This window comes from Chrysochloris asiatica, unplaced genomic scaffold, assembly GCF_000296735.1.
Source record: "Chrysochloris asiatica unplaced genomic scaffold, ChrAsi1.0 scaffold00172, whole genome shotgun sequence".
Classification (NCBI taxonomy): domain Eukaryota; kingdom Metazoa; phylum Chordata; class Mammalia; order Afrosoricida; family Chrysochloridae; genus Chrysochloris; species Chrysochloris asiatica.
In genome coordinates this window covers 6,982,126-6,993,013 of record NW_006408690.1, presented here as the reverse complement: position 1 = coordinate 6,993,013, position 10,888 = coordinate 6,982,126, and the positions used below count along the sequence as shown (strand labels likewise).

Sequence of the window (10,888 nt, the reverse complement as noted above, 5' to 3'; positions counted from 1 at the left end):
GATGCCAAGAACTTTTACACTCATTGGTCTCTGGAAATCAGGGTGAGCTGAGTCCCAAGGCACAGCTGATGGGGACCTGGGTCCCATCTCACAGCTCACAGTTCAGTGGGTCTGTGAGAAATGAATGTTATCTATAGGTGCACATTAGGGTAAAACAGTGGCCAAAAATCTGATGCTTGCTTTGTCCTATTCTATATATTGTTGTAGTTGTTAAGTGTCGTCAAGTCGATTCTGACTCATAGCGACCCTATACAGGGTTTCCAAGGAGCAGCTGGTGAGTTTGAACCACCGACCTTGTGGTTTAAACTGACCTTGCGGTCCAGTGCTTTATCTCACAGTGCCACATGGACCACTTGCGTTCCTACCTCCTTCTCTTTTCTCTCCTGGTTTTGTCTATTAAAACTTAGAGTCTGAAACTACAGATAAACTAGTTGTATTCTTTCTTCGTTTTCCTATTTCCCCAACTCCAATATGGAGTCATAGCATTTCCACAAAGAAGCCTTCCCCCTTTGTCCCAGAGTGTCAGCTCCGGTTTCTTAGAGCGATGGTGCAAAACTGGTACTTCCTTAACCCAGGGGTATACAAAACCATGTTGTGCATCTGAGTGACTTGCTGTATCCTTACAGTGTGGATCCATCAAGGTCATATGCTAGAAGGCAGTGCTATCATCTTATGCATCATTTCTGCTTGTTCGTTAAACCTTGTCATAGCGACACTGCATAGGGTTTCTAAGGAACAGTTGGTGGGTTTGAACTGCTAATCTTGTGGTTTGCAGTCCAGTGCTGATCCTACAGCATCACACCAGGAGTCCTAGTGTTTGAAATAAGTTAAGCACCATACTAGGCTCTGGGGAGTAAACAAATCTACCCCTGCCTTCCAGGAGTTTACAGTCTACTGAGGTTGAAATAATGGAATCTAGAGTCACGTTAATCAAATAATCTCACAAATAAATACACAATTACAAACTGTGATAGTGCTTTTAAGAAAAGTACAGGCATGCCAAGGGTGTAGAATGAGGTCCTCTAAAGGAACCTTTTTTTTTTTAAGTTTTTACTGTGAATTGAGTGATAGTTTTTAAATGGGAGAATATCAGCTTTACATTCATCCTATTCTATTTCATTTCATTGCAATGATTACAATTTCCTCCATGCATCATCAAACAACCAAAGAGTACACACTGCAAGCCTGTCCTCCGGCCATCAGCACACAGACCCTCTCCCTCCCTGAGTCCAGAGTCCCCAGCTGCTCTATCTCTCCATGTCATTGCCTCTGCCTCTCCATCTCTGACATCACTGCTTCTCTGGATAGGGTCCCAGCGCTCTGCTCTTCTCCTTTCATGGTCCCAGGTCGCTCCTAGACTGCAACATCAACCACTCCTCTCCTTTTGTTACAAAATGTCTACCTTTACATTTGCAACGCTCACAGCCAGTCCTGATAGCAATTATTCACTATTGAACCACAAAAGTTTTATATCCCCATCTCCTTTCACCACCCCTGTCCAGACAGGTTGGAAACCACTCAGTTGAGATTATACCTTCCCCCACAACCTCTGGAACTAGGCTCCCTCTTGAAAGCGTGTAAGCCAGTCTGTTGCAGACCGTGCAGAGGTTCGAGGCCCTATAGGCCCGAGTGTAACAAATGAGGCTACTGGCAGTCAATAGCAAATTGTTTTTCATCCTAGTGTTCAGTTACATGTATTAATTTAATACATGGAGCCCTTGATAATCCACAGATAAATGGGATATTGTCCTAAAAACCCAGACTGTAAAAGTTGCAAGGTCAAGCCTTTCTCCAAAGGATTAACTAAAAACATCTTAGCTACTTCACAGTTCTTTGTTCTACAGACAAAAAAGCCATCCACCCTGAATCTCTCCCAAGTGTTAGCTATTCAGCCAAGTTCCTGAAAACCTGGCTCAGGAAGCCGAAACAGTGGGACTCCGCCCAAGCTTTTGTCCTTACTTCTCACCTTCCCCCAACTGAGCTCAGGGCCTATAGATATGTTAATTGAGCCTGAGAAACCAAGTTGCGGGCCTGGGATTCCAACCAGCGAAGTACGATGTAAAGTTACCTGAATGTCTGGAAAATTACTGATGTTAGCTGTACCTTGCCTTAGTCCCTCCCAGCTTGGTATGAAGCTCCTCCCCTAAATAAAACAGAGGCCCTGGCCTCCCCAGGGGTGCATTACAAGATGGAGGGCATGCGGTAAAGATTGCAGGGCAGTGAGTTGCTGCCTGCAGATGCCTGTAGTCCCAAGCCTGTAGTTGATGCCTGTAGTCCCAAGCCTGCCCACCAGTGATATATCCACCCTGGCTTTGGGGTGCCTCCTTGTCCCCCTTCTTCTGTCTGTGTATTCTTTCTCTGTCTCTATCGCCACTGGATCTCCCCTCCTTGTGAACCAAACACTCGTGAACAACACAACTATGTCGAGGTCAGACCCCGGCACCAGTCACTTCGTGCCTTTGTAGCCCCCCAATTTTGAGTAGCCAATGTCTACTTTGCCCATCCCTATCAACCCTGTTTACCAAGGGGGGGGAAGGAATAAACCTCACTATAAAAATTTGTTCCCTTTTTTTTAGCTACTACATTCATAAGTATATGTTCAGTTCATCAAATTGTAGCCGATTACTCTTTTTTTCCTCTTCTTTCTTCCTCTAGTCGAGTTCTAATCATCTAGCTATTGAAGCCAGGTCAAGTGGGTACTATCTGCAAGTATGGGTGTTCTTGTGCATCTCCCCTCACTTCATATTAGCCATACACTTCACTCTCCACTCGAGTCCTCTGTGGCACTGTGGGTTAATGCACTGGATTACAAAGTCAGTTTGAACCGCAAAGTCGGTGGTTCAAGCTCACCAGCCACTCTTCGGAAAACCTATATAGAGCCACTATGAATCAGAACTGACTGGACAGCACATGACAGCAACAAGGGAGGAGTCTATAACTGTGTGTCAAAGGGGAACCAGGACACCACTTGAAACAGTCTAGGAAGAAGAAAAGGTCTACTTTCTACAAATTCACTTTATTGGCCTCCAAGGCCCTTGCCATTCTCAGTAAAGAAAGTTGGCCAATGGATTGCTAGCGAAATAAATTTGGCAGCTCAAACCCACTAGCTGCTCCATGGGAGAGAAAGATGAGGCTGTTTGCTCTGGTAAAGATTTACAGTCTCAGAAACCCTGCATAGGTCAGGAATTGACTTGATGGCAGTGAGTTTTTGTTTGTTTGTTTGTTTTATAACAGCTAGGTATATCTCCATAGTGGCCCATTGTGCATAGGATGATGAATGGATTTGCATGTATACAAGTGCAATGTGGAATCCTGGTGTGGAGCTGTAGGGTAAGCTTTGGACTGCTAACTACAAGGTCAGTGGTTCAAACCCACCAGCTGCTCCTTGGAAACCTTATACAGGGTCCCTATGAGTTGGAACGGACTTGATGTCACTTATTGAGTAGCAAGGGCAATGTGCAATATTTATTGAATCACATTCTCAACAATAAGTGATATTTTAAATGAAATATGCTCTGTTCATAATCTCCTTTTAGTCCCCAACACACAAAACTGGCAAACCGAAAGGAATAATTTTATGCAATTACATAGTGTGTTTTCTCTGCAGTGTTTTTATATAAAGTGACCAGTTTTGAATGAAACATACACTTTCTTCTTTTTCCTACCCTTGATCATCATTCCATATTCACCAATCCTACCTTGTTTTAGGAATCCTGGTGTGGTGCCGCAGGTTAATGTGGTGGACTGCAAGGTCGGTTTGAACTGCAAGGTTGGTGATTCAAACATACTAACTGCTTCTCGGAAACCCTATACAGGGTCGCTATGAGTCAGAACTGACTCGATGGCACTTAACAACAACAACACCTTGTCTTAAGAACTGTGCTGCTGATTCATTTCTAGGGTATGCCAGATGTTACGTTTTGCCTTTACCTAATGATTTGGAGGTATGGTAGTATCAGCCCTGGACTGTGAGCCACAAGGTTGGTGGTTCAAACCCATCAAATGCTACTTGGAAACCCTGTACAAGGTCACTATGAGTCATAATCGACTCACGGCGCTTAACAACAAATACAACAGAGAGGTCCTGGAGTGGTGATGTAGAGTAAGCAATGGTCTGCTAAATACAAGGTTGGTGGTTCAAACCTGTTATTTCACAGGTCACATCCATCAAGATGATCCCAAAGTACTTTGGACTAAAATACAATGAAGAGTCATATATGCTTCAAGAGCTTGAGAAGATTCTCAATGAGACTAAAACAGAATTTCTCTAATTCAAGCAGAGACTGGCCTATAAGCCCACCTTAGAGGAAGGTCTGGGCCACAGACCCCACGATGTCTGCCACACCAGCCCTAGGCAGAGAAAGCATGTTTCTCCTCGGCCACTCCTCGGAAACTCTACTAACTAAGTCATGAGTTGGAACCACTCTATGGCACAACAACAACAACAAAGAGAGGTCTGGCCCTTGCCCTTGGCTCCTGGGAGGAGATCTCTAAACCCTTGGACTGTGCTGCCTGATCCAAGTGTCTGCTTACCTATTGACCTGCGGTCAGTCAGTTAGTAACAATGTGACTTACATAGGGGCTTTGGGTCACACCCATAATGAGATTTAAGGGAGGGCCTTCCCGAAAACCTATTTTTGTCAAGTTGATTTGGACACATAAGGGTCTTGTGCAGGGCTGGGGAAGCCCAGGCACCCGGAGGCTCCTTGGTCCGAGGTTTCTAGATGATGGTGGTAGTTGTATCTACTGGGTCAGCTCATGTCATTCAGCGCTTTACAGGCGAACTCAGGCAGCATAAAGACGGTTCAGTGCATGGCTGAGTTGTAGTTGCCTCTGCTCCACCTGGGTCTGTATCAGCGGCTGCACAAACAACGGAAGTAGGTGCTCAGGTTCTTGCTGCACAGCATGAAGCCGGTCTAGCCACTGGGTAGGTGCAGATGGTGCAGTGGGCGTAGGCCACCACTCGGAAGAGCATCTTGCAGAACTGCCGCATCTCCCTGATGAGGTGCAGGTGCAGCCACTCACTGGCACTCGCCTTGGCAGCAGAGAATGCCGTCCTCTTTGACGGTGGTAGTCGTGAGCTGGTAATAGGATTCCTTGAAGAGGCTCTCAGCGGGGTCCATGGGGTCTGAGAAGTCAGTGATGATAACATCAAAGGCATCCTGGTTCTGTTTCATGAACTCAAAATCATCAGCAACACAGCCAACAGCCCTGCTCTGCGTCATTTTCGCACTGGACCACCATCTCCACTGAGGGGTGCCTCATCACTTCCCGCAGGATGCTCGGGTTTCCGCCTCAATGATCAACACCGTGAGCAGGTTAAGGTGGCTGCAGTGAGCCAAGCTGGCAATCATCTGTTAGTAGGAAAACTCGGCCCTCTCTGTGCACTGGATAACAAAGTCTAATACCAGCACAATGCCGTAGGTCTTAACTGTGGAAGACAAGATGTCCTGGTACCGTGAGTGCTGATGGTGTAGCAGCTGTTCCACCTGTAGGAACAATGCCTGGCCTGCCCACAGGTTGCAATTCTCGATGAACCTGTCCTACAGGATGGCTCCAGGGCCTGGGAGAGGCAGGCAGACCCTGGACTGCACACTGCGTGGAGGCTCAGCACAAAGGGACAAGCATTCCTCTGGCTAATTTTATTCTGTGTCCTATGCCTGTCATGAGAATAATAACTTGCCTGAGTTCTGTGAGCCCTGGTGAAGAATTATCAAAAAAATGAAAGAGGTGTTGGGGCCCCTACATTTGCAATGGGTGTCAAAAATGAGGATAGTCTGTGGACACAGCTCCTTAACTTTGCAAATGTCCTTTTTGTTCCATCCTTCCTATATTTACCAACTATAAATGATGAACTTTAGACTCAAAAATTTTGTCATTATTCCCAAGCAAAGCATTTACTTCCCATAAACTTTTTTGGAGGTGAAAATTCTAATTTAATTAGCACAGAACTTAAACCAATTATAAATTTTGGGTGATGAAATAAAAACAATATCATAACTTAGGAAATGCTTATAAGCATAAAACTACTACACTAGTGCCATAAGTATTTATCTACAAATTCATACTATATTTGTACTGTGTTAAGGAGCTCTGGTAGTGTAGTGGTTACGAATCGGGCTGCGAACCTTAAGGTCAGCGGTTCGAAACTACCAGCCGCTCCGTGGGAGAAAGATGAGGCTTTCTACTCCCGTAAAGATTTACACCCTCGGAAACCCTGTACAGGGTCGCTATGGGTCGGAAGCGACTCGATGGCACTTAACAACAACAACAACAAGGATGGAAAAAAAATGTTGCCCTAGTGTTGGTGGTTGTGGTGGTGGTTATGTGCCGTGGAGTCAGTTCTGACTCATAGTGACCCTGTACAGGATTTATGAGGCTGTAATTCTTTACGGGAGCAGAAAGCCTCATCTTTCTCCCGCGGAACAGCTGGTAGTTTCGAACTGCTGACCTTGCGATTCACAGCCCAATTCGTAACCACTACGCTACCAGAGCAATTTAAGGGATTTAATTTATTGTTAATTTTTTTTCTGGTATTTTATTTCCTCAGGAGCTCTGGTAGCGTAATGGTTGTGAGTTGGCTGCTAACCCCAAAGACAGCAGTTCGAAGCTATAGCTGTTCCGAGGGAGAAAGATGAGGCTTTCTGCTCCCGTAAAGAATTACAGCCTCATAAATCCTGTACAGGGTCACTATGAGTCAGAACTGACTCCATGGAATGTCACCATCAACACTGAGGTATTTCCTACATGTATTTTAATGGCTTAGAAAATCCCTTTCAGGCAGTTATTTCTCTTTGATAGACACTCTGGGGTAGGTACCTTAGTTTCCCAAACAGAAATATGAAAAATTGCTGAGAAAAATTTCAGATAACAAAGTAAAAGAGAAAGAGAACATTATTATTATTATTATTATTATTATTATTATTATTATTTTAATTCTAAGCTGAAAACTGCTTGGCTTTTTGGTATTGTTGTAGAGACTCGACAATCATCTTAATTTAGAGGGTGTGATGAAAATGAATGTTTAAACAATCACAAAATGGTAAATCTGTAGCTATGACTTAACCCAATTCCCCAAATTTATAGAAAATTAAGTCACAGACTTGTCTTGTCCAGAGTCACATGATTAATTAGTGGTAAACTAGGACTAGAACTCAGGTCTCTTAGCTCTAAGTCCAGTGTGTTTACTTCTTCTTGGAAGATCTAATTGCTTGATCATCTAACCTTGAAGTAAATAAAGAAGATATTCTGATAAGTGTAAAACTTTTGTTTCCATTACATAGGCCTAAATGTCATTGTACTACTGATCCACACTCCCCCCCAGTAACTATTTCCATTCCTGTTTATCTTCCTTCCTCAGGGGTGAATGTGTGTGTGTGTGTGTGTGAAAATATGTTTTCCTTCTTTAGAACACACTCTAGGAGGACTTTGTTGTTTTTAGGTGCCATCGAGTCGGTACCGACTCATAGCGACCTTGTGTACAGCAGAATGAAACACTGCCCAATCCTGGGCCAACCTCACTACTGTTGCCACACTTGAGTCCATCGATGCTGCTACTTGGCCAATCCATCTTGCTGGGGGTCTTCCTCTTTTTCTCTGATCCTCCACCTTACCAAACATGATATCCTTCTCCAGTGACTGGTAGCTCCTGACAATATGTCCGAAGTATGAGAGACAAAGTTTGGCCATCCTGGACTCCAGGAAGCACTCTGGCTGCACTTCTTCCAACACGGATCTGTTGGTTCTTTTGGCAGTCCATGGTACTTTTAACATTCTCCTCCAACACCATAACTCAAAGGCATCAATTCTACAGTCTTCCTTATTCACTGTCCAGCTTTCACATGCATATGAAGTTATTAAAAATACCATGGCTTGAGTCAGGCACACCTTAGTCTTCAAGCTGACATCTTTGCTCTTCAACACTTTAAAAAAATTCCTGTGCAGCAGATTTGGCCAATGAAATACGTCGTTTGATTTTTTGACTGCTGCTTCCATGAGTGCTGATAGTTATCCAAGAATAATCCTTGACAACTTCAATCTTTCTCCGTTGATAAGAATGTTGTTTATTGTTCCAGTGATGAGGATTTTTGTTTTCTTTACATAGGAGGGCTAGAACCATTTATTCCTGAAATTTTTCCATTACTTTCAGTCTCCTTCTATTAATACATTTGCAGTTACCAATAAACACATTTAGTAATATTTGCTGTAGGCAGGGCCCTGGGCAGAAACATTCATATAATAATAAGCATAACATTGCTTTCAAGGAATTTACAATCTGGTTAGGAATTTGAATGTTTTGAAAATAACTTCTCCAAAGCAAATTGAGACCCATGTCACCATGGAGGTAGAAACAAAATGCTAGGAGAAGTTCAAAGACAACAAAGGTCATGTTCAGGAAGACGGGGCTGATGATGAAAACCAAAGAGATTTCATAAAAGAGGCTGCTTGTGACATGACTTGAAGGGTGGGTAGGATTTCAATAACTGGAGATGAAGGGAGGGAGCTTGAGAGGCAGGAGGGGGCAATGTCTGGATGACACTGCCTGTCATTATTGACTTTCAAAGCTTCGGTGTGTCTCAACCTCATCTCCTACTGTAGGTGGTCAATAAACACTTGCTGACTGATTACTGCTTCTGTCTACTAGTGATACTGTCATTCATTTCTGCCTTTGGAATGTGATGCCCACACGAGCTTTGTGTAAGAGAATTGTTAATACTCTCTACACTAAGCAGTGAAACATTAATACATCCATGAAGACCTTGGCTGCCACACTTTGTCTTTCCAATGTACTTAAATGTAAGACCCAAAGAGATTACTTGTCTTTTTTCTTTCCTCCTCTCAAAACACACCACCACACGTGTCAGTTTGTCATACTTTAGTGGCTTACATGTTGCTAAGATGCTGAAAGGTGTGTCACCACTGCTATTTCAAATACCAGTAGAGTCATATATGGTGGACAAGTTCAATAAAGCCCCCAGACTAAGAGACAAGAAAGAAGAAAGAGGCAGACCGCTTCTGAAAAGTTAGCTACTGAAAACCACCCTTCAATCTAGAATAGGGCTTACCCTTGTGGCACAATTTTCTGCCAAGCAGTAGATGTGTATATGGGGTGGGGCTTGGGGAAGACAACAACACTAGTAAAGTTTACTCTTTTCGGGTTTTGGACATGTTTTGAGATCTTTTGTTGTTGTTGTTTTTTTAATGTTTAAATTGATGTTTGTTGTTGTGTTATTAAGCTTACTGGGTGTCTCCTGGTGGATATGATCAGGAGCTAGGCTTCCCTTTCTGCATGTAATGCTTAGCAGTTGTTATTGCCTCTTGTCTCAATGGTAGAATATTATGGGATATGCTTGTAACTTGGCTATATAGCCACAGTTGCTGTCTCTTCTTGGTTAATGTAGGGAGAAAAAGCTCCCACCTCCAGGAAAAATGTGTGATCAAAAGGACCAAAAGTAGAAGCAATAAAAAAGCAGAGACAAAAACCACCACTTTGAAATAAAAATAATACTGTGGCTGACTGTCCAATAGCCTTGCTACACAGGCAGTGTATGTGCACTGTAGAAGCCTCCATCATTGTGTAGAGGTGTCCTCTGGCTCAGGCCCCTCCTCTAGTCACCACTGTAGAGGTGCACAGATAGATATTGAGAAGTTAATGGGAGAAAGACTGTCTATTTTTGTCTCTGAAGGTCAGTTAGGTATCTGCGTGTGCACAGCATAATTCTCGAGATAGTTGCGTCCTTTTACGTTGGGGTTTTACATGGTTTGTCTGTCAGGTCTGACGGGCCTGCTTTTTTTCTTGCTAGATAGGCCTGAGCAAAGGGTCCTGCACAAGTTAATTTTAGGGCTGTGACCCTTAGGCTGACATCACAAGCAGCCGCCAAGCTCTTTCTCTCTCTGTCATGGGAAAACTACAGGCTCAGCATTGGACTTTTTTGTTGTTGTTGTTGTTGGGGGTGGGGGTCGAGGGGTGGGTGGTGGTGCACACTCACCCACTTGAAGGCATCTGGGCTGGGAAAAGAAGGTGCTACAGGGAAGAGGAGGAAAAAATTTGTAGTATTCCACTCACCCGCCCACTTCCCTTTGTAAATTTCACTGCACTGCTTTTAGCGCTGGTTCTCTGTGCAGGTCTGGCTGTAGCCCCACCCTCTGAACTCTGCTCAGGTGGGGTGGCCACAGAGGGAGTCCCATCTCAAGAGATTCCTGACTCACAGTATTTTCCTTTATATCATGGTTTTTCCACTTGATCATGTGGGAAACTGATGCCCTGTACCTTATGCTAGATCCAGAGCTCTGGTGTTGTTCCATGGGCGCAGCTTCTCTGGGTTTTCAGTGCCTCCTGCACGGAGCCTTTCCTACCTGGCTTACTCTGCTGCCCGCCAAAATTGGAACTGAAAGGTGGATATTTTACAGTGATCTTGTCCATTGGCCAGGAGTCCCTAGGTGGTACAAATGGTTAAGGTGCTTGACTGCTACCCAAAAGGTTGGCTTAAGTCCACCCAGAGGTGTGTTAGAAGAAAGGCCTTGTAATCTAAATACTTCGGAAAAATCAGCCATTGGAAACTCTACTGAGTACAATTTAACACAGACACAGATGGGGCTGCTGGGAGACAGAACTGAATTGATAGCAACTGTTTTTTCTCCATTGCTTGCCCTTTCTAATCCCTGTGCTCTTACAGATGACTGCAGACCACTGGGTTTTAATTCAAGCCTTCAATGGAGTAGGTTCAGTTTTTGTCTAGCTCCTGCACAACAGAATGGTCCTATCAGGTATCTTAGCCTGGATGTGCTGTTATAGCTGTCTGTACTGGTCTTTCCCTGAGTTCACCACAGGAAAACATGAGGCCAGAGTTTTCTCAGCCTGAGTGCCTGACCTTTCATAAAACAGAAT

At 44.0% G+C, this 10,888-nt stretch overlaps 1 pseudogene; it reads right to left on the bottom strand.

The window, feature by feature from the left end:
- Positions 1 to 4,751: 4,751 nt before the first annotated feature.
- LOC102823771 lies at positions 4,752 to 10,423 on the bottom strand (annotated as a pseudogene).
- Between the last annotated feature and the right edge of the window lie 465 nt (positions 10,424 to 10,888).